This window comes from Artibeus jamaicensis, unplaced genomic scaffold (genome assembly GCF_021234435.1).
Source record: "Artibeus jamaicensis isolate MK-2021 breed Jamaican fruit bat unplaced genomic scaffold, CSHL_Jam_final contig_452, whole genome shotgun sequence".
Taxonomy (NCBI): Eukaryota; Metazoa; Chordata; class Mammalia; order Chiroptera; family Phyllostomidae; genus Artibeus; species Artibeus jamaicensis.
Window position 1 is genome coordinate 5,627,266 of NW_026521837.1, and position 25,266 is coordinate 5,652,531.

At 36.7% G+C, this 25,266-nt stretch overlaps 1 long non-coding RNA gene across 1 annotated transcript in view; it reads left to right on the forward strand.

The window, feature by feature from the left end:
• Window positions 1-954: 954 nt before the first annotated feature.
• LOC128627593 (uncharacterized) overlaps window positions 955-25,266 on the forward strand; it is a 69,069-nt gene continuing 44,757 nt past the window's right edge. Inside the window, exons 1-3 of the long non-coding RNA XR_008391841.1 lie at window positions 955-998; window positions 1,289-1,604; window positions 2,579-2,613. This is a non-coding gene — a long non-coding RNA (uncharacterized LOC128627593). The remainder of the gene's footprint in view (window positions 999-1,288; window positions 1,605-2,578; window positions 2,614-25,266) is intronic.

Sequence of the window (25,266 nt, forward strand, 5' to 3'; positions counted from 1 at the left end):
TTATTAAAGAGAAAATTAAAACATAAGTCACATATACAAAATTTATGTCACATATACAAAAACAGAAGCTCTGTGAAAAGATAGACATTGCTGATGAATGAGAAAATGAAACTTGAAACATTTAAACACTATTAATTAGTTTGATCAATGTATATCTAGATCTATAATGATAAGCTTTGCTTTTTATATGTAATTATATCAGATCAACAAACGTGAAGAATTCAGTGCAAACACAATTAAAGGGAAATATTTGGAAGACCCCCAAAATATAATGCTATACTTAAATGTACATGTATTTTTAGTTTAGAAAAATACCTTAAGCTCTACTTAAGATTTATAAATCTTTTCTCTAATGTATGATGAGAGGGAAAAGGTTTTAATGTTTCTCCTCAAGAACATCATATCTAATTTCAGTTAATTTGAATTTTCCCTGAATGGGTATAATCTGCAAAGGATTAGGACAGACTGCTCTACCCAAATGTAAACACTAAATCCCTAATTTGAATCCTGCTTACACAATTCTTTAAATTTACCCATTATTTGCTTACAAGCAAGTCACCATAGTTATAATTTCACCAAATATCCATTGAAGAGTAATCTATTAAAAGAGTACGGATTGGTTTTTACTACCTAGTGAGTGGCAAGGCTGAATTTTAAAACCAACTATAGGGGAAACCAGTTTTCCTTAAATGTTTATGCTGCCCATGCATGAGGAGACTAGGCTTCTGGAGAGGAAGAGGAAGAGGGAATATACCCGCTCTTTCTACAGGTTCTGGCTTTCTGGTTACTCTACTCCATCAAATAGAAAACAGTGAGAATCATGAAGCTGCTTTACATAATCTCTTTTACCTAACCATGAAAGAAATTCAGAGGCTCAACTAAGGTCATGTTAAATGTTAACTTCTACCAGGAATTAAAGCTGAAAGGTTCACCAGCAGAACAGAAATGTCATATTTTATGAATCCACAGTGAACTGGCCTCTATCCTGTTTACAAATGGTAGGTGGCATTAATAATTTAAAATAGCTACACATCTACAAATAATTTATTTATCTTCATGATATTTTGTGTTTCTTTTTTATTTTTTTTTTAATTTGTGACTTTCTATCCAGGTGAGTATTTTACTCCTCTGTGTCTCTAATATCTTACCTTAGAATTTTAGAATTTCAGAGTTGAAAGGGATCATCTAAGGCAGTGGCTCCTAGAATTATTTAATTGTGTTAACTAGCAAAAGTTTTTCAAATTTGGTAACTGAATTAAAGTTGCAAACTTTGTATTTTGTCTGGTAGATTGAAAAACAAGACAGAATATACAACTACCATCAACCATCATCATCAATTTATAAAACAGAGTATATTTTCATCCAAAAGAAAATAGAAGGCTATAATCTTCAGGGGAAAATGAGAGAGAAAAATATATTTGAATAAATCTGGTTATCTGAAAAGCTTACCAACTTGTTTTCTCTTTAATCACAGACTGGGTAAAACTTTATCCAACATGGACTCTGATCTACAGACTATAGTGTGGGAATCTCTGATATAATTTCAGCTCCTAACCTTCAACTGAAGAAATGAAAACTTGAGGTCATTTAACCAAAATCACTGTGTAAGTTAGGGATCTCCAGAGAAATAGTATTAATAAGCTAGACATACATACCTAGAGAGAGAGAGATTTATTTTTATAAAGAAGCGACTCACATAATTGTGGATAAAGGCAAGTCCAAAATCTATGGAGTAGGCCAGCAATCTTGATTCGAAAGGTTCAAAACTCAAGCAGAATTTCCAAGTTGCAGTTTTGAGACAATTCCTCCTTCTTCAGGAAACCTCAGTCTTTGACCTTAAGGTTTTTAACTGATTGGAAGAGGTTCACCCATATTATAGAGCACAGGTGGCAAACGCAAGCCTCACAGGTGGAATCCAGCCCTCTACCTTGTTTTATCCTGCCCAGCACCTTGTTTCTACCCAGCGGCAGCACCAAGCTCCTTGCCCCTAGTTAAGGAGTAATTACATTTACACAGTCCCAAAATTATATTCAGCCCTTTGAAGGCAACCATGAGGCTGATGTGGCCCCCAGTGAAAATGAGTTTGACACCCCATATGCTTTACTCAAAGTCAACTGATTGTAAATGTCAATCACATCTAAAAAATACCCTTACAGAACACTGGACAATATAGTCTAGCAATATTGACACAAAAAAGAAATCATCACAGTTACAGAGAGAATTAGTTTTGGGTGGTGAGGTCATCTGTCTTCCTATATAGTAGTCCTCCTTTATTTGTGGTTTTATTTTCTGCTTCTTCAATTACCCCCAGTGAACCACCATCTGAAAATATTAAATGGAAAATTCCAGAACTAAACTATGTATAAGTTTTAAATTGTGCAACATTCTAAGTTGCATAATGAAATTTCACACTGTCTCATTCTGTCCAGCTCAGTACATGAATCATTGCTTTTTCCACTGTACCTGCACCCTATATGCTACCCACATATTAGTCTATAGCTGTATCATCAGTAGGTCAGTGGTAGCCTAACACTACATAATGCCTACATCATTCATTTCTCTTTATCTTATCATATAGGTATTGTAACATCTCATTTCATCATTATAAGAAGGGTGAGTACAGTACAGTAAGGTATTGTGAAAGACAACATTCATATAACTTTTATTACTGTATATTATTATAATTGCTATATTTTATTAGACATTATTCTTTTATTATGACTAATTTATAAATATGCTTCATTATAGGTATGTACATATGTATAGATTGCTATAAACCTCCCTCTCAGGACTGTCTTCACTGTATCTGTAACTTTTGAGTTGTTGTGAGTTCATTTTCATTTGTTTCCAGAAACTTTTTGATTTCTTCCTTGATATCATTCTTGACCCAATTCATTGTTTAATAGCACACTATTCAATCTCCATGAGTTTAAGTGTTTTTGAGCTTTTTACTTCAGGTTGGTTTCTAGTTTCAGTCCCTTATAGTCTAAGAAAATGCTTGATATAATTTCAGTTTTTATGAATTTGTTGAGGCTTGTTTTGTGTCCTATCATGTGATCTAACTTTTATAATGTCCCATGTACATTTGAGAAGAATGTGTATTTTTCTTCTTTGGGAAGAAAGACTATATATATATCAGTTAAGGCCATTTGATCTAGGGCATTGTTCAATGCCACAATGTTTTTGTTGATATTTTGTTTGGGAGATCTGTCCCTTTTTGACAGTGGGGCATTAAAATCCCTTACTATAAGTGTTGCTATAAATATCTTTCTTGAAGTCTTCAAAGATTTTCTTATGTATTTGGGTGCTCCTATGTTGGGTGCATATATATTTACAATGTTTATGTCTTCTTGATGGACTCTTCCCTTGAGTATTATGAAGTGACCTTCTGGATCTCTTTCTATGGCCCTTTTTTTGAAGTCTATTTTGTCTGATATGAGTTTTGCTACTACAGCTTTTTTTCCCCTGTCCATTTGCTTGGAATATCTAATTCCATCCCTTCACTTTCAGTCTATGTAGGTCTTTTGTCCTGAGGTGGGTCTCTTGTAGGCAGCATATGTGTGGGTCATGCTTTCTTATCCATTCAGCTATTCTATGTCTTTTGATTGGAGCATTTCACCCATTTATGTTTACGGTTATTATTGATAGGTACTTATTCATTGCCATTTTTTGTACCTATGTTCTTCTCTCTCTCACTCTTTTTCTTCCTTTTCTTAAAGCAGTCCCTTTAGCATCTCTTGCAGAGCTGGTTTGGTGGAAGTGTATTCTTGTAGACTTCTCTTGTGTGGGAAGCTCCTTATTTGGCCTTCCATTTTCATTGAGAGCCTTGCTGGATAGAGTAGTCTTGGTTGCAGGCCTCTGGTTCTCATTACCTGAAATATTTCTTGCCATTCTCTTCTGGCTTGAAGTGTTTCCATTGAGAAGTCACTATTAGCCTTATTGGGGCTCCATTGTATGTTACTCCCTGTCTATTCCTTGCTGCCTTAAAGATTCTCTCTTTGTCTTGGAATTTTGCCATTTTAATTTTGATGTGTCTTGAAGTGGGCCTCTTTAGGTTCTTCTTGATTGGGATTTTCTGTGTTTCCTGGATTTGTGTGACTTTTTCTCTCATAAAATTAGGGAAGTTTTCCATCATTACTTTTTCAAACAGGTTTTCTATTCCTTTCTCTTCTTCTTCTCCTTTTGGTATTGCTATTATACGGTTATTATTATGTTTCATATTATCTTGCAGCTCCCTTACCAACTGTTCATTCTTTCTGAGTCTCTTTTCCTTTTATTGCTCTTTCTGGGTGTTTTTTTCTACCTAGTCCTCCAGCTCACTGATTCGATCCTCTGCTACATTCAGCCTGCTTGTAATTCTTTCCAATGTGTTTTTTATTTCTGAGATTTTATTGTTCATTTCTCCCTGTTTTTTCTTCATAGTTTCTATTTTCTTTTTTATACTGTTGTAGTTCTCACTCAGTTCCTTGTATTTATCTGTGAATTTCTTGAGCATCTTCATAACCATTATTTTTCATTCTATATCTGATAGTTTGGTTACATGCATTTTGTTTAGCTGTTTTAGTGGGGAGTCTTCCATTCCTTTTGATTGTTCTTTCTCTATCTCCCCATTTTAGGTGACTCCTTTGTTTGTTTCTGTGCTTCCTGATGTTTTGCTTTGCTAGCTGTCTTTGTAGGGTGAACTTCCATAATAGGAATTCTATGAGGTTCAGCGGTGTGATCTCTTTGATCCCCTCGTCTGGAGGCTCTAGGTTTGCCCTTTCTTCTCTTTGTGTGGGCTTTCTTGTTGTGCTCATGTTTTTGCCTTTTGGTGGTTTCTTTGTTGGTGATTTCTCTCCTCCAGCAGGTATACTGATGTTTGCGGTTCCCACCTATTCTTGTATGTGATAATGGCAGGTTGTAGGCAAAATGGATTAAAACAGTGGGAGAGCATTTTTATGGGATTTAAACTACCAGCAAGTAGAGAAGAGATAGGAGATTCTTTGGATAAGTATAGCATTAACTGTGAAAATTTACCCAACTAGCCACCTTTCTTTCATAAAAAGTGAAAGAGTGGTAAGACTCTTGTTAGAGGGGAGAAGGACTGTGAGCTGAATCCAGAAAACAGAGTGCTTATGCAAGGTTAGATGATGAGATATAGTGAGAGTAAAGGATAGAAAGTAGGCATAGTGTGAGTTATGCATAGAGTTAACCAGAACAAAAATAATGCTCAGGAATAAAGTGAAGTGGGCTAAGATCAGGGAGGGTTGTTATTCCATAAAATTGTAATATGTATATAGTATGTAGTATTTACAATTTTATGGAACAACAATTATTTACAATAGTGCTGGAAAAATAATATGACAAGAAATATATGATTTGGATAACCAGAGCAAAAAGTACCTGATCAAGAATAGTGTGTTATTGGTACATGAGTGCAGTAAAAGATGGTAAATTAGTATACAATAAAGAGAGAATAAGGAAAACCAGTCAAACAATGCAATTAAACAGGGAAATAAAATGAGAAAATATAAGGAAGAGAAAAAAATACTAATAAAATAAAAGTGGTAAAAATAATAAAAAAATAATACACATAGACAATAAAATATCAGCTCTGTGGAACCACAAAGTAAATTTGTCTCGAGTTTCTTAATTTTGGGGGCTAGCCTTGTGCTCCCCCTTTTGATCTGTCTGTGGATCCTTTGTAACTCCACATCTTATTGCCTCACTTGGGGAAAGAAAAAAAGGATAAAAAGAGAGAGGAAAGAAAAAAATAAGCCTCCTGCTGACTTTAAACCTGTTCAGCATGTTCTGCTGGTCTTCCTGGATGCCACAGGAAGCGGGGGGAGCTGGGCTTCACTTTTCTCCCTTCCTATGGTTTTGAGAGGATGGGGACCTAGTCTGGGCTGCAATATTCACAGATGCCCAGCCTCTGGCCCAGATCTTCTGTGAGCTACCTGGCTCAAATCAGCCCCTTAGCCTCTGGGCATACAAAGAAAGTGAATCTCAGGTGCGCTATTTCACTCAGCCACTCAGTGTCAGGCGTGTGGCTCCAATCAGCCACTTAGTCTCTCAGTGTGCTGTGCGAGTCAATCTCAGGCATGCAGTTCTACTTAGCCTCTAGATAAGCAGAGAATCTTAAAAGCTGCAAGAAAAAAGGAAACAGTTACCTACAAAGGAGTTCCCAGAATACTATCAGCTGATTTCTCAAAAGAAACCTTGCAGGCAAGAAGGGGCTGGAAAAAGTATTGCAAGTCATGAAAGGCAAGGACCTATATCCAAGATTACTCTATCTAACCAAGCTATCATTTAGAATGGAAGGGGAGATAAAGTGCTTCCCAGACTAAGTAAAGCTAAAGGAGTTCTTCATCACCAAGACCTGATTATATGAAATGTTAAAGGGACTTATCTAAGAAACAAAAGAGGATCAAAAATATGAACAGCAAAATGACAACAAACTCACATCAACAATTGAACCTAAAAAAAAAGAAACAACTAAGAAAACAACTAGAACAGTAACAGAATCACAGAAATGAAGATCACACACAGGGTTATCAGCAGGTAAGGGAAAGGGGAGAGTGGGGGAAAAGGTACAGGTTATGTAGCATAAATGGTAGGTACAAAATACACGTAGCCTACCATGCTTGCTACAAAATATGTCTACAAAACATGTAGCATACATGGTAGGTAGGAGGAGGTTAAGAATAGTGTAGAAAATGTAGAAGCAAAAAAACTTATATGTATAACCCATGGACATGAACTAAAAGTGGGGGGGAATGCAGTTGGGAGGGGGTATGTAGGGCAGAGGGGAATAAAGGGGGAAAAGTGGGACAACTGTAATAGCATAATCAATAAAGTATATTTTTAAAATAGTAGTTTAATTTGATGGTAACATTGTGAATACTTTTTTCTTTTATAATTTTTATATAATTTTAGTCCTTTAACAATCAATGTTCATGCATTTACTTACTGTAGTTAAGAATCAACTACATTTTTAAACCCAAAGAATAAAAATAAGTCCAGTATTATGTTTGTGTCAGTACATTATACCAACATGCTCTTAAATTTTATTTCTAAATAACCCTGACATAGCCATTCAAACAATTTGACATTTTCATTTTGGTTTCATCTTGGTTAACTGGTTTGATGAACATCCAAATCACATCCCAGTGTGTAAATTCATTGACCCACATGAACTTGTTTTGAAAAAAGTTTTAAAATAAAGTGTATAATTGTATTTCACAAACATTGAGAAGCAATAACTTTGTAAAGGAGGAAAGCAATATCTTTCCCAACATTTATAATTTATATAAAATACATATGCCAGAAATTATAATGACATAAAAAAAGGAATCTAATGTCAAACATTTCAGCAAATTATACTCTGGAGTCTAGAAACACTTCCACTGAGAGGAGACCATCAATTTGAGTGCATGTGTATTTTCTGTTTCTACAGTATAATGTAGGTAGATTATTATAAATGTGTATGCAACTGTGTATATTTTTGATGTTGAAATGTGAATAGTAAGTATGAAGATTGTTTTTAAGTTAATAGAACTGAGAAACCAGATAGAAAAATCATGTGTTTTATTTTAATTCCCATGAATAAATTTTAAAAAGAAAATGAGAAGTTAAAACAACCGAAGTATTTATAGGCTAGGCGAGAGTTAGTATTAAATTCTGTTCTGATTTTATTTGATATTAAAGAGAAAACAGCTCTGGATGATGTGGCTCAGTTGGTTGGGTGTTGCCCTGCAAATTGAAACGTTGTGAGTTCAATTCCCAGTCAGGGCACATGCCTGAGTTGTGAGTTTGGTCTCCAGTCAGAGGCAACCAATCAATGTTTATCTCTCAATGAATATCTCCCTACCTCTCTTTCTCCCTCCCTTCCCCTCTTTCTGGAATCAAAACAAGGGGGAAAATTTTTTCAAAAAGAGCAAACAAATGTCTGGCCTTATTAATAGAATAATGAGCCAAGATGGAGGCATAAGTGAAAACACTTTGCTTCCTCGCACAACCAAATCTAAAAACGATAAAGTTTTAACAACAATAAATGCAACCAAACCACAGAAAATCGAACAATACAGAGTCTGAAAACAACGAGCTGCTCAGCTAAACCAGTGAGAGGGGCAAAGCCAGCAGCAGAGCAGGTCAGGCAAAAAAGATTCCCCAACCTCCGGGGGGTGCAGGCAGCCAAGGGCGGGGATCCCAGGTGTGGAGTAGCTACGGGGGAACCCAGGGAAGGTGCGGCACAGCTGGCTGTCTGCAGTCCCCCATTTGCGCGCAGATAAACCAGTGAAGAGATGAGCATTGAGACAGACCACGCAGGCCCTGGCACAGGGCAGCGGGCTCGCACATTTGCGCTCAGATAAACAGGTGGGGGCCAGTGGTGAGGCGGACCCTGGGAGCAGAGAGAACTTTCATCGCTTCCTCTCTGACCCCGCCCCCCACATACAGCATCACAAACCAGCAACCTGGGTGGCCCTACCCTGGTGAAGATCTAAGGCACCTCTCCTCATATGTAACAGGCACAAACAGATCAAAACATGGCGCAAGAAGAACTCAGAGCCCCAGAGCCAATAAATCTAAGCGATGAAGAAATAGCCAAACTTTCAGATGCACAGTTCAAAACACTGGTGATCAGGATGCTCACAGAACTGGTTGATTTTAGTCACAAATTAGAGGAACATATGAAGGCTAAACTAATTGAAATGAATGGAAATGCACAGGAAACTAAAAGTAATAGAAAGAAAACTGGGACTCGAATCAAGGGAGTGGACCAGAAGGAAGAAAAAAATGACCAAACAGAAAAGGATGAAGAAACAAGAATTCAAAAAAATGAGGAGAGGCTTAGGAACCTCCAGGACATCTTTAAACGCTCCAACATCCAAATTATAGGAGTGCTGGAAGGGGAAGAGGAACAGCCATGAGTGGAAAACTTATTTGAACAAATAATAAAGGAGAACTTCCCCAATCTGGCAAAGGAAATAGACTTCCAGGAAATCCAGGAAGCTCAGAGAGTCCCAAAGAAGTTGGACCCAAGAAGGAACACACCAAGGCACATCATAATTACATTAGCCGAGATTAAAATGAAGGAGAGAATCCTAGAAGCAGCAAGAGCTAAGGGGACAGTCACCTACAAAGGATTTCCCATAAGACTGTCAGCTGATTTCTTAAAAGAGACCTTACAGGCAAGAAGGGGCTGGAAAGAAATATTCCAAGTCATGAAATCCAAAGACTTACATCCAAGATTGCTCTATCCAGCAAAGCTTTTATTTAGAATGGAAGGACAGATAAAGTGCGTCTCAGATAAGATCAAATTCAAGGAGTTCTTCATCACCAAGCCCTTACTATATGAAATGTTAAAGGGACTTACCTAAGAAAAAGAAGATAAAAAAGATGAACAGTGAAAGGACAGCAAACTCACAGTTATTAACAACCACACCTAAAACAAAAGCAAATTAAGAGGACAACTAGATCAGGAATGAACCATAGAAATGAAGATCACATGGAGGGTTAGCAACAGGGGAGTGGGAGAAGGAGAAGGGGGGAGAAGGTACAGAAAATAAGTAGCATAGACAGTAGATAGAAAATAGATAGGGGGGAGGGTAAGAATAGTAGGGGAAATATAGAATCTAAAGAACTTGAGACACGTGTTCATGAACTAAAGGGGGGAATGGTGGGGGAGGGTTGTGCAGGGTGGAGGGGAATGAAGGGGGGAATAGAACAAATGTAATGGCATAATCAATAAAATAAATATATTTAGAATAAACAAAAACCTAGAAATTAAGAAAAAATAGAATAATGAATACCCTCTATGAGAATAATAAGGGTTGGTTTTTTAGAAGTATTATTCATTTTAAATTTTATCACAAAATCATAAAAAATAAATAAAGGACACAAGAATAAAGTACAATATTGTAACTGTTAGGAATATCTTTGTTGCAAGTTTTAAAAACCCAACCCAAACTTGCCTAAGGAAAAGAATTCTTTGGTTCATGTAACTTAAAACATCAAAGGGATTGTTTGATGCCTAACTAATGCTTCAGCTGTGGATAAATTCAGGAACCCACATGCCACCAAGACCTAGTCTCTATCTCCTGAACCTCTTCTCTCTTTTTAATTGTGTTACTTAAAATTCTCAGTTGCAAGCAATGAAAACCAACTATGGCCCTGGCTGGGTATCTCAGTTGGTTAGAGTGTCATCCTGATATGCCAAGGTTGTGGGTTCGATTCCCCAGTCAGGGCACATACAAGAAGCAATTGATGAATGCATAAATAAGTGGAACAACAAATCAGTATTCCTCTCTCTCTCTTTCTCTCATCAATAATTTTTTTAAAGATTTTATTTATTTATCTGTAGAGGGGAAGGGAAGGAGAGAGGGAGAGAAATATCAATGTATGGTTGCCTCTCGTGTGTCCCCTGCTGGGAACTGGCCTGCAACCCAGGCATGTGCCCTGACTGGGAATCAAACTGTGATTGTGTGGTTTGCAGGTCCGCGCACAACCCACTGAGCTACACCAGCCAGGGCATCAATAATTTTTAAAAAAAACCAACTAGGGTTAATTCAAGCAAAAAAAAAATATAGAGAGATTTCAACTAACTTACAATATTTCTAGAAAGACTTCAGAACTAGATTTGGAGATGTTGTCAGAAACACATCTTCAATCCCATGAAGACCCAGCACACTGGACACACCACTGCCAGAACAACTGGACCTAGCAGTTCCCATCCCAGATGCCGATTTGCCTGCTAAAACCACTGCTATTGGTTCTTCTAGAAATGTTATATAGCTGTCACTGCCTTCTCAGAATGGAGTCTTTTTTTTTTTTTTCCTCATTGGTTCCTAATTAAAAACCCGACAAGCAAGTATCTGATTGGACAAAGATGGAACACATATTTTAAGGCAAGAAAGACTAAGAAGCTAAGAATCCACCTTTTATAAAGGCAGGTGGTCTCATAAATTGGGGAACTCTTTAATATAGAAAAGTTGTTCAAAGATGCTGAGTGGCTAAAAAGAATAACAAATATATGCCACAGCTTTTTTCTTTAGGTGCTGCCAAATTGCTACCCATAGCTGCAGAGCTACACTGTCACAGGTTCATATCCTATGAAGAAAATGCCTGTGCTTTTCCTAATAGGCCTAGCAAAACATTTATCTCCCACTGTCTCTGATAAGGTTTCATGCCCAACTCTATACCAAGCACATGGTCAGGGGAATGTGCCACTTTGATTCATCAACACTAAATCACAAGCCCTTCCCTGAAGCTGGAGGTGAAGTCAACTCTATCTGAAGCATTTGAAGTACTTGTTCTGATAATATATATAAACCTTGAATATATTATATGACCATATAATATATTCATGGTCATATTATATATATATATATATATATATATATATATATATATATATATATATATATACACACACACACACACACATACAATCTGTCCAGAAAAAATTCAACTATTGTGAATGTAACAAGAATGGTTTGCATGACATGAATAATCTGGCAGCCAAGGATAGTGGACTGGAATGTGCATGGGTGAACAATGACAACTTGTAGTCAGTGGGGGCAGTAGACACCATTTAATGAGTATGTGTACTGTGTGGCCATCTCATTCAAATGACTGAATGAGTAGAGCAACAAATCTGCATCAAGCATTTTGAGTTAAACTTGAACAGTCCTCCATGGAAACTATTCATATGACTCAGAAGGCTGCAGCTATGGGCAACTGGTGATTGGCAGCTTCATCATGGCAACATGCCCACTCATGCATCACATCTTGTACAGAGTTTTTTGGCAAAACATCAAATCACCCAGGTGACTCAGCCCCCTTACAGCCAGATTTGGCACCCTGTGACTTCTGGCTTTTCCCAAAACTAAAATCACCTTTGAAAAGGAAGATTTTAGACTGTCAGTGAAATTCAGGAAAATTTGATGGGGCAACTAATGGCGATTGGGAGAACTGTGTGAGGTCCCAAGGTGCCTACTTTAAAGGGGACTGAGGCATCATTGTCCTATGTACAATGTTTCTTATATCTTGTATCTTCTTCAATAAATGTCTTAATTTTTCACACTGCATAGCTGGATACCTCCAGGGCAGACCTTTTATATATGCCTGATGTTACATATTAGTTACTAGTTACCCCCATTTTCCGAATGAAGGGACTGAGACACAGGGTGTTAAGTAACTGGGTCAAGGTCAGATATTTGCTTGAGTAGAATAACGGACTTGAACCCAGATAGTCTGGCTCCAGAACCCATTCTCTTAATATACAATAAATTCTATGGAAAGTGAAGTAATAGTCATTGGTGACCTTGAAGGAGAATCTGATAGACTACTAGTGAGGGAGATGTGAAAGGAATTTTACTATTTAAAATATGATTGATCACTTTTTTCTTGGCTGCATGTGGAGAAGTACACTTGAAGAATTCCCCATTATTCCTCTGTGGCCCAGCAGCATAGGTTCTAGTGCCTGGGGTAGGTCAGATGGAGGGGATCATGTGACTCCTGTTTCCCAGGCTGGCCCAGTTTGTCCGTGTGCTCCAAGCTCCTGCAAGGAAACCTACTTCTAGAAGTCTGTGGCCTTCCTGGGTGTTAGCAGTTATTCTCCACTCCAAAATTGCCCTGGAATGCCTAACTACTGCCCAAGGGATACTGATGCCCACATTTCTAAGCAGCTTTTGTAGTCTACAGCTGTTCAAAGATTTGCTGTATATAAACAAAAATGCTTTGTTAACCTGTTTGACCAGCTACTCATTCCTTTCTCTCACACCCACAGGATTCCAAGGAGGAGCCACAAAGCCACAACAAGCCTTTTACACAAATCTGTTAGTCACAATACAAATTGCACTTGAAAGACAATATAATACCAATTAAATTTTACTGTCAGTCTCCACATTTGGGGTAGCAAGTTTTACTTTTTCTCTAAACCACCATCATCATGTTAAACACTGAACCTGTGGCAGCAAGGTTAATTATGTTCATATGTGCTGTGAGACAGACATTGCTGTGCTCTACCCCAAAATCATGTCCCTCCACTACTTGAAGCTGGCATAGCCATGTTTCTGCGACAGAGACAGAAAAGGTCAGGTTCAGTTGTTTTTGCCATAAACATCATTACTGGAAATCCTTGTTGTCTATAAGACTAGGAATGACAGGGTCTGTAGGAAAAATGGAGGTAAAGATGATTAAAAACTTGTGCAGCTTTTGACAAGATCACTAACAAAAAGAAAAATGAGTATTTCAAGATATAACCGGAAAAGCCCTAGCCATGCAGCTCAACATGGCTGAGATCACTGAGAATATAATAAAAATGCATTAAAACAGTGTAGACTTTACATGGGTCCTGTTGTTTCAGTTCTCAACCCACGGCTCCATGCACCTGGGAGATGTGTCCCACAGATTATTGCTTTTCTCAACTGTAAAATTCCAGAGTATCAGCACAGTCTTTTAGTAAAGTATCAAGGTTTAGTTGTAAAGCAGTTTGTTAGTTGAAATAAGAAGACTGAGCAGAAAGACCATCCTTAAGTAATATTTAATTAGACAAAAACCTAGAAGATACTACCAATACCACTCATAAAAAGCTACAAAAACTTTCTTCACCCACTAAAGACCTTGTTCTCAAACCCAGAAAATCATTAGTGAAGGAAGAGTAATGATCTTCCCCCAAAGATAAAGATGAGTGATTGCAAAAAATATATATTTACCTCCCAACTCCCCAATTCTCCATAATACTCACTTATGGTTCATACATCTTTCTCTATATACATTGTACTATAATGAAAGTTATTTTTTTAAAGAAAAACAATATAGAAAATATTATGGAGTTCTGAGCCAGGGAGGCTACTAATAAAATGGGCATAGAAATGAAATCAGCCACAGCTTAGAGCTGTATAAACCTGGGGCTTAGAGGTCCCTCTCTGGGGAGGGTGCCCCTGGGTACAGGCACACACTTTTACTTTTCTTTTTAAAAAGTTAACTGGGCTTCTGCTGGTACTGCCAAAGGATTTGACCTTTCTTACTGAGGGCTTTGAATTCTCTCCTGCTACATTGCTATACACTGCTCTTTTGCTATACCAACACAATTTCCACATTATACTGACATCATTCCCCTGTTTACCAGTGTATATGCACTAATTCAATTCTTGAGAATGGGTGTGATAGTGGAACAGGCTGTAGTCGCTCTTTTCAGCCTTCCTTGCTGCTGCGAATGGACATGTGACCTGGCTTCATCAGGTCTCAGAAGCAGCTTCTGAGACTGCCCTAGGTAGAACTCCATGCCTCCAAAAACTGAAACAACCCTGGAACTATTTATCTCCAGTTGTAATTTTTAAGCCACTTTTTTCTTATACTATTTACTTGAAGCTAGAAGCACACTAATCCCTCCCTGTGTTTCCTACAGAACATTCACATACTTGCTGTATTCATTTCCTAGGGCTGCAGCAACAAAACCCACCCCAAGGACCTCATCTTAACCTTATTACCTCTGCAGACACTATCTCAAAATAAGGTCACATTCCGAAGTACCCCGGGCTGGGACTTCAACATATGAATTCATAGGAGACACTATTCAGTCCCTAACACTCACATAATACTCTTGAAATATGGACAAATATTCCCCTTTCCCATTTCTTTATGAGCTGTTAGTTACACAGGTCCACAGTCCTTTCCTTGAAACCCTGAGGCCAGAGGTACTTGAAAGTTCCAAATTTTCTTCATTATATAAACATAATGGCATCCTATACATATTATATATCATTCCAGAAGGATCTAGAGTAATAACCCCATAATCAATCATATTAACATTATTGCTGAAAACAAATATTCTTACATGAGAGAGACTATGAAGAATTTCACAGTAATTCAGCTCAAAACTTGCCACCAAATGAATTAAGAAAAGATGTTTATTTTCATTCTCTCTCCCTCTCAGAATATAACTTGCATGAAAATAAGCCAAGGAGGGTTTAGTAGACTTCCATTTTATACTGCCAGTTTCTACCATGGTTTCATCTCGGCCTGCGTGGAACACATGTGGTAAATACGGTGCTCACTTTGACAGTGGTTAGTCTGAAAGATAACCATTGACATCGCAATTCTCTTTTCCATCCGTTTTCAGAGACAGTAAAACTAACATGCCCCTTTCAAGCATAGCATATTGGTCACTCAGTCATAAAACAAAGTGTGCTTAGACATTGGTGGCTACTGAAGCAAACTCCTCCCAGCCCCAGGGGATAGTGGGAAAATGCAATCACCAGCTGAACAGTCAGTGTTGAGGCTAGTTGTCCCAGGCCAGTGCTAAAGCTGTGATGTGTCTGAAGCTAGTATGGTAGGGTTCACAGAAAACATGGGAAACTGCACATCATTAGGTGGGTCTCAAATATATGTGAATATAAAGGATAAAGCATCCTGCTGTAAAGAATATTTTGAAGTTCTTAATTTGGTGTCTTTGTAATCTAGTGTATACTGTAAATCTACAACTATTTCTATATTTTATTGCCATTAATAAAATATCATCAATAAAATGAGGTTTCGATTAAAATTATTATTACTTCTTAGAAAAAATTACTTTTGCAAATGATTTTTGAATAGAAGTATTTTATAGGTCTTCTAATGTAAAAAATCCACTTGTTAAGGCAATAAATATCTCAAACATTATGTAATTTTAATTACTTTTAGCTCCACCCTTTCTCTTTCAACAATATTCTAGTTTGGATAAAAGTTTATTTGGTAACCCTAATTATAATTATTCTCATCCTCAATCATAGCAGATACTGCCAGATTGCTTCCCAAGGTGACTACATATCATTTCCCATGAGTGATGTATGAGAGTTCCAGTAGCTCACGCTCCACTCGCCCTTTGCCCTGTCGTTCTTTTCTAAGTTTGTAGTGACAGTTCTGTTTTGCCTTTCTAGATTACTAATCGGTTAAACATCTTACCATTTCTTTATTGTCATTTAGATGGCTCTCTTATAAATTCCAAGGCTACTCTATATTTTTTATTTGCATTGTCTTTTCTTATTTATGCCTAGGGTCCCTTTGTATACCTTTGAAATTGAGCCTTCTGAAGAGTATATGTATTGCAAAAATATCTCCTACTCTGAGGCTTGCCTCTTAACTCTCTTAGAGGTGTCTTTTGATCAATGAAAGTTATTAATTTCAATATAATGTAGTTTATTCATCCTTTCATTTATATGTGTGCTTTTTGCATCATCCAAATAATCTTTTCCTATTCCAGTTTATTAAGATATTCTTCTTAATTATCTTGAAGGAACTTTATTGTTCTTTCCCATTTAGAGCTTCAATACATCTGAGATGCATTTTTGTATATGGTGTACGAGTCAGGTATTATTTTGTTTTCCATCTGAATACCCAGTTGTAGCATTGTTTTTTTTAAATTGTCTTCTCGTTTTAATACTACATTTGTTGTAAGTCAAATGTTTATAAACATAAATCTATTTGGGGACTATGTGTTCATTCCTTTAATGTATTTTTCAATTCTTGTACCAATAATGTACTATCTTAATTTTGTTATTTAACAGTGTCTTTCTATTTCATAAAGCAAGTCCTTCCTCCTTATTTTTGCTCATGAATATGTGTTCTATGCCCTTAGCATTTCCATATCTTAGAGTCACCTTCCCAGTTCTATAAAAAACCCTCTTTGAAATTTTAATAATGTGGCCAATACTGGCAATGTCAAATACACTTAATTCTATGAGTTTATAATGACACTCCACTGATTACCTTCAGAGGACACTAGGACACCAACCCATATCTGGAAAGCTATTAAATAAAAGAATCCAGCATTTAACCACCCTTTCTTGTGTGAACTGAATATCAAAGTCACCAAAAAAAGTGATGAAAGACTTTTTTTATGTTTTGCAGCCAGTAAATGAAGGAAGTGTTAAAGAATTAGGGCATCACCATTTTGTAACCCCTAGAAAATTAACAATCATCAATGGCTTCTAACTTCACAGAAAGGACACATCCTGTCATGGTGCATCTCCTGACAAAAGACATACTGCTACTTATAAAGTATTCATGTGAAAGGTCAAACATGAATCTGGTCATGGCTTTATTAATTTACAGGAAATAAAATAGGCAAAGGACTGTTAAAAAACCACAGGTATTCAATTAGCAAATTGTAGGCTGATAACATTCTATTGGCCTAGTTTCTTCAATAAATAAGTTGTGGAGGGTAGGGGTAAAAAAGGGATGGAAGGAGAACCTGTATATCAAATACACTCAACAGACCCATCTATTGGGATACTGTTCTCCCTGGGTCTCCTGTGTTTCTTCATGTCCCATGAGCAGAGGTATTAAGCATCTTTTGGTTCTAGACCATTTTTCAAAGATATTTTTTATAGTAAACAAAGATAGAAGACAGAGATAGTTTGTCCCTCCAGAGTGGAACAGAGGTTTGCTTTCTGTCTACCATAATAAAGACAATCTCTCCCTCGAAGGCCAAGGCCAGCAGGTTGTGCTTACAGTCCATTCTAAATGATTAAAGTTTCCCTAATCTTGAGTTTCTTCATCTGTGACCCAAGCCCACTGTGTGCACATCCACCTGGACACTCCACTCTGCCCTTGTATGACTGGGTAGCAAAACAAACCAACACTAAGATGAAGCATATACTGCTTACTGTGCCATGACAAATAAAGTTCGTTGTCTCTGACTCATGTATTCTGCTATAATTTATGAACTATGGCATGAATTTATGAAACCTTGTTAGCATGCAAGTAAGGTAACATCTCGGACCTTTCACAAGTTTTTGTGAATACTGATCAATTGAAATGGACAGATCTAATTTGGATTATGTAAGAAAAATAATCCATAAAATATCTGAGAAATTTGAATACTGGTAGGATATTTGGTGATACAAAGAAAAAAATTTTCTAGGTGAGATAATGCTATTGTGGTTATGTTTAAAATGGTATGTCCTTTAAAGATAATTTGATGTGCAGTACAGGATTTTTTAAAACAACTTTTATCAGGTTAAGAAAGTTGCCATCTTTTCTTAGTTTGCTAAGCATGTTACTTTAAATAGATTTTGAATTTAATCAGGGGATTTTTCTACATCTGGTGAAATGGTCCTATCATCTTTTTATTGTATTTTAGTAAATCATATTAATTTATCTTCAGTGTTAAGCAATTTGGATTTCTGAATGAAATTCAATACTTGTGGTATATTATCATTAGTGCATATTACTGGATTTTGTTTGTAACATTTAGTTTTTTACATTTATGGTCATGAGGGTGATTGGCCTAAAATTTTCCTTTTAAGATCCTTTGGGCTTTGGTATCAAGGTTATGATATCCTCATTAAACAAGATGGGAAATGTTTTCTCTGTTTTTTTTCTTTGAGAGGTTTTGCTTAATACTGGCATTAATTCCTCCTTAAATGATTGGAAGCATTCATTCCAGGAAAGCAACCACACCTACATGTGCTTTATGGGAAGGTTTTTGTTAAGTCAAGCAGTCCCTAAAGCAACAGTGAGTATTTGCCACACTTCTATAGATCCATTGTTGTTTGTGGTAAGCAAACAACAAGCCCAAGTGGATTTTGACAGTTTATTATCACAAGGCAGCAGGCAGCATGAGCTCCTCCCTTCAAGTCCCAAGAAAGTGATAGAGAGGCTGGGCCAAGCGGCTACTCTGCACACAGTGATTTATTTGTGTCACAGCTGAGGATTAGTGAGCTTAGGGAACACTCAATCGTTTTAAGGAGCTTCTAGCAAACCTGATCAAATTTTGCTCTGTAGGGAAACATTTTCATAATAAGCAAATAAATCTACCCTTGATCTCTCTCTACAGTGAGAGACACTGTTCCTAGCTTCCAAAGCTGCTGGCTGTGCAAACATCCTTGAAAAGATAACCTTGCTGTAGAAATGCCAGGGAGAGTCTCCTCCCACCAATTTCTATTCATGGATTAAGTTACATAACTATTCAATTCCTATCTGTTATGTTTGTTTTCATATGTGAGTTTTTGAAAGAGTTTCTCTCTTATTTTCAAATCTATTTGCATAAAATTGTTCAGCACACCCTTTCAATGTCTGCAAGATCTATATTTTATATTCGTGGTAATGATTATTTACATTATTTCTGTCTCTTTAAACCAGTCTTTCTGTAAGTTTATAAATTTTATTAGTCTTTTCCAAAATGTTTGCCTTTGTGACTCCTTTTTTACTTTTTAGTAAAATAATTCCATTAATTTCTGCAATCATTGTTTATTTTATTTTATTCTTGTTTTTGTTTTCTTTTTACTGTCTTCTTTCTAATTTGAGACAGATGCTTATGTTATAAAATTTCAATCCTTTTTTTTCATATTTGCATTTCATGTTGTAAATTTCTCTTTAGCAAAATTCCACAGAGCTTTTAAATTGTCACAGAACACATAATATTCTATAAAATTTGCCATGTTAACCATTTTTAAATGTACGGTACAGCAGTGTTAACTACGAACACACTGTTGTGCAGCAGATGGCTGAAGCCTTTCCATCTTACGAAACTGAAGCTGTATTCTCATCCAACACTTGAACAGCAAGTCCCCCACCCCCCGCCTTCTGGTAACCACATTCTTTTTTTTAAGGGTAAATTTTATTTTTCTCAGTTTTATTGAAATATAATTGAATGTGATTACCATGTGGATATTGTTTTAAATATTGTGAAATGACTACCACATCATAACAATATTCTACTTTCTATTTCAATAAGTTTGACTAATTTAGATATCTCATATAAATGAAATCATATAGTACATGTCTTTCTCTGACTAGCTTATTTCACCTAGCTTAATGTTCTTAAGGTCCATCCATGTTGTAGTATATGACAGAACTTCCTTCTTTTAAAGGCTTCATAATATTCCAATGGGTTTATATATTACATTTTCTTTATTCATTCATTCATCTGTTGGTGGACATTTAAGTTACTTTTATCTAACTGTTGGCTACCATATGTGAATAATGCTTCAATACCCTGGGTGTGCAAACATATCTCTTCAAGATCTTGTTTTTCAATTATTTTGAATATATACCTAAAAGTGTAATTGTTAGATCATATAGTAATTCTATTTTTAATTTTTTGAGTAACCTATATTTGGTTTTCCATAACAGATTTTTAAAATTTTATTTAGTTATTTTTCGAGTACAGTTTTTTGTCTATTTCTCCCATCCCAGCCTCCCCTGCCCCTTGCTCCCACCTCCCTCCCATTTCCAGCCCCCCTTAGTTCTCGTCCCTGAGTCCTTCCTATTTGTTTCTCCAAATCCCTCCCCCTTTTTCCCCTTAAATTCCCTTCTCTCTCACCTCTGGTCACTGTCCCCTTGTTCTCTATTTCAGTGTCTTTGTTTTTATTATGCTTGCTTGTTTGTTTTGTTGTTTAGCTTCCTGTTAAAGGTGGGATCATAAGGTATTTGTCTTTCAGCACCTGGCCTATTTCACTCAGCATAATGCTTTCCAGTTCCATCCATGTTGTTGCAAAGGGTAGTAGCTCCTTCTTTCTCTCTGCTGCAAGAATTCTATTGTGTATATGTACCACAATTTTTTGATCCATTCATTTACTGATGGGCACCTAGGTTGCTTCCAACTCTTGGCTATTGTAAATTGTGCTGCTAGGAACACTGGGGTGCATAGGTTCTTTTGGATTGATGTTTTAGGATTCTTAGGATATAATCCTAGCAGTGGAATTGCTGGGTCAAAAGGCAGGTTGATTTTTATTTTTCTGAGAAAATTCCATACTGTTTTCCATAATGGTTGTACCAGTCTGCAATCCAGTCACCAACAGTGAACTAAGGTCCCCTTTTCCCCACAACCTCTCCAACATTTGTTGTTTGTTGCTTTGTTTATGATAGCCATCCTGACTGGTATAAAGTGGTATCTCATTGTGGTTTTAATTTGCATCTCTCTGTTAGCTAACGATATTGAGCATTTTTTCATGTGTCTTTGGATATTCTGTATGTCCTCCTTGGAGAAGTGTCTGTTCAAGTCCTTTTCCCATTTTTTAATTGGGTTAGATGTCTTCTTAGAGTGAAGTCTTGTAAGTTCTTTGTATATTTTGGAGATTAAACCTTTGTCTGAGGTATCATTGGCAAATATGTTTTCCCATACAGTTGGTTGTCTTTTTAATTTAATACTGTTTTCTTTAGCCACGCAGAAGCTTTTTATTTTGATGAGATCCCATTTGTTTATTCTTTCCTTTATATTCCTGGCTCTAGGGGACATATCAGTAAAAATGTTGCTGCGTGAAATATCTGAGATTTTCTTGGCAATGTTCTCCTCTAGGACTTTAATGGTGTCACAGCTTATATTTAAGTCTTTTATCTACCTTGAATTTATTTTTGTATATGGTGTAAGCTGGTGCTCAAGTTTCATTTTTTTGCAGGTAGCTGTCCAGTTCTCCCAACACCATTTGTTGAAGAGGCTATCTTTACTCCATTTTATATTGCTGCCCCCTTTGTCAAATATTAATTGACTGTAGAAAATTGGGTTGATTTCTGGGCTCTCTGTTCTAATCCATTGGTCTATGTGCCTGTTTTTATTCCAGTACCAGGCTGTTTTGATTACAGTGGCCTTGTAATACAGTTTGATAGCAGGTATTGTGATCCCTCCTACTTTGTTCTTCTTTCTCAAAAGTGCAGCTGCTATTCGAGGTCGTTTATGGTTCCATATAAATTTTTGAAGTGTTTGTTCTATGTCTGTGAAATATGCCATTGGTACTTTAATAGGTATTGCATTGAATCTGTATATTGCTTTGGGTAGTATGGACATTTTGATGATGTTAATTCTTCCTATCCATGAACAAGGTATATGTTTCCATTTGTTTGTGTCTTCCTTGATTTCTTTCTTCAGGGCGGTGTAGTTTTCTGCATACAGGTCTTTTACCTCCTTAGTTAGGTTTATTCCCAGATATTTTATTTTTCTTTTTGCTATATCGAATTGGATTTTTTCCTTGATTTCTACTTCTGCTGATTCATTGTTGGTATACAAAAATGCCTTTGATTTCCAGATATTGACTTTGTGACCTGCTGTTTTGCCAAATTCATTAATTAGTTTGAGCAGTTTTTGGGTAGAGTCTATAGGATTTTCCATGTACACTATCATGTCATCTGCAAACAGTGACAGTTTTGCTTCCTCCTTTCCTATTTGGATGCCTTTTATTTCCTTTTCTTGCCTGATCGCTGTGGCTAAAACTTCCAATACTATATTGAATAGAAGTGGTGAAAGTGGACAACCTTGTCTTGTTCCTGATCTTAGTGGAAAAGCTTTTAGCTTTTGCCCATTGAGTATGATGTTGGCTGTAGGTCTCTCATATATGGCCTTTATTATATTGAGGAATGCTCCCTCTATTCCCACTTTGCTGAGTGTTTTTATCATAAATGGATGTTGTACCTTATAAAGCTTTTTCCGCATCTATTGATATGATCATGTGGTTTTTGTCTTTGCTTTTGTTTATGTGATGTATTACATTTACTGATTTGCAAATACTGAACCATCCCTGCATCCCTGGGATGAATCCCACTTGGTCATGGTGTATGATCTTTTTGATATATTGTTGGATGCGATTTGCCAATATTTTGTTGAGGATTTTAGCATCTATGTTCATCAGCGATATTGGCCTGAAGTTTTCTTTCTTCGTTGTGTCTCTATCTGGTTTTAAAGCTAAGATTATGCTGGCTTCATAAAAAGAATTTGGGAGTTTTCCATCCTTCTGGATGTTTTGGAATAGTCTGTGGAGAATAGGGGTTAGCTCTTCCTTAAATGTTTTGTAGAATTCTCCTGTGAAACCATCTAGTCCAGGGCTTTTGTGTGATGGGAGGTTTGTTATTACTGCTTCAGTTTATTTTGCTGTTATTGGTGTATTTAGATTTTCTGCTTCTTTTTCATTGAGTTTTGGAAGATTGTATTTTTCTAGAAATGTGTCCATTTCCCCGAAGTTTTCAAATTTCTTGGCATACAGTTCTTCATAGTAATTTCTTACAATTCCTTCTATTTCTGTGGTATCAGTTGTAATCTCTCCTCTTTTGTTTCTGATTGTGTTTATTTGTGTCTTCTCTCTTCTTGATGAGCCTATTAAAGGCTTGCCTATTTTGTTTATCTTCTCAAAGAACCAACTCCTGGATTCATTGATCCTTAGAATTGTGCTTTTAGTTTCTATGTCATTTAATTCTGCTCTAATCTTGGTTATTTCCTTCCTTCTGCTTGCTCTGGGCTGTCTTTGTTGTTCCTCGAGTTCTTGCAGGAGTAGGGTTAGGTTGTTTGTTTGAAATGTTTCTATCTTCTTTAGGTAGGCCTGTATTGCTATAAAATTCCCTCTCAGGACTGCCTTCGCTGTGTCCCATAAGTTTTGGGTTGTTGTGAGATCATTTTCATTTGTTTCCAGAAACGTTTTGATTTCTTCCCTAATTTCACTCTTGATCCATTCATTGTTTAATAGCATACCATCTAGTCTCCATGATTTTGGGTGCTTTGGGTTTTTTTCTTTGGGGTTGGTTTCCAATTTCAGTCCCTTGTGGTCAGAGAAGATGCTTGGTATGATTTCAATTTTCTTGAATTTTTTGAGGCTCCTTTTGTGTCCTATCATGTGGTCTATCTTTGAGAATGTTCCATGTGCATTTGAAAAGAATGTGTATTTAGCTTCTTTGGGATGAAGGGCTCTATATATACATTAAGTCCATTTAATCTAGGGTGTTGTTTAATGCCACATTATTTTTGTTGATATTTTGTTTGGAAGATCTGTCCATTTTTGATAGTGGGGTGTTAAAATCCCCTAGTATAATTGTGTTGCTGTCAATATCTTTCTTGAAGTCCTCTAAGATTTTCTTGATATATTTGGGTGCCCCTATGTTTATTGCATATATGTTTACAATGTTAATGTCTTCTTGGTGGATTCTTCCCCTGAGTACAATGAAGTGACCTTCTGGTCTCTCTTTATAGCCCTTTTTCTGAAGTCTATTTTGTCCGATATGAAAATTGCTACCCCAGCTTTTTTTTCTTGTCTGTTTGCTTGGAAAACTTGTTTCCAGCCTTTCACTTTTAGTCTGTGATTGTCTTTTGTCCTGAGGTGGGTCTCTTGTAGGCAGCATATGTGTGGGTCATGCTTTCTATCCATTGATCTATTCTGTGTCTTTTGATTGGAGCATTTAATCCATTTATGTTTAAGGTTATTATTGATAGGTAGTTATTCATTGCCATTTTTGTACCTGTGTTCCTCTCTGTCTCCCTCTTTTCCTTCCTTCCCTTAAAGCAGTCCTTTTAGTATTTCTTGTAGAGCTGGTTTGGTGGATGTGTATTCTTTTAGACTTCTTTTGTCTTGGAAGCTCTTTATTTGGCCATCTATCTTGATTGAGAGCCTTGCTGGGTAAAGTAGCCTTGGTTGTAGGCCTCTGGTTCTCATTACTTGGAATATTTCTTGCCATTCTCTTCTTGCTTGGAGTGTTTCCATTGAGAAGTCAGTGGCTAACCTTATTGGGGCTCCCTTGTATGTTATTTCTTTTTTCTCCCTTGCTGCCTTTAAGATTCTCTCTTTGTCTTGGAATTTTGCCATTTTGATGATGATGTGTCTTGAAGTGGGCCTCCTTGGGTTCCTCTTGATTGCGACTTTCTATGATTCCAGGGTTTGTGTGACTTTTTCTTTCATCAAATTAGGAAAATTTTCTCTCATTCCTCTTTCAAATACGTTTTCTATCCCTTGTTCCTTCTTCTCCTTCTGGTATTTCTATTATTCGGATATTATTATGTTTCATATTGTCTTGCATTTCTCTTAATCCCTCTTCATTCTTTCTGAGCCTCTTTTCATTTTCCTGCTCTTTCTGTGAGATGCTTTCTACTTTATCCTCCAACTCACTAATCCTATCCCCCACCTCATCTATCCTACTTTTGAAACTTTCTACTGTGTTCTTCAATTCGGAAATTGTATGCTTCATTTCCTCTTGTCCCTTGCTGATAGTTTTCATTTCCTTTTTCATGTTGATGTTTGCAGAGAGATCATTGTAGTTCTCCTGTAGTTTCTGATAGCTCATTGTGAGCTCTTTGAACTTTGTAATAACCAGTGCTTTGAATTCACTATCTGATAGTTGATTAGCCTCCATTCCATCTAACATTCTTTCTGAAGTTTCTGCTTTTTTTTTCATTTGGGGATTGTTTCTTTGTCTTCCCATTGTTTGAGACTCTTCTTGTTAGTCTCAGCTTCTAAAATTGATCTAGTCTGATACCCTGGGTTTATGGTGTGAACTTCTGAGGTATGATACCTGTGAAGTTCAGTGGTGCAGACTCCTTCAAGTATC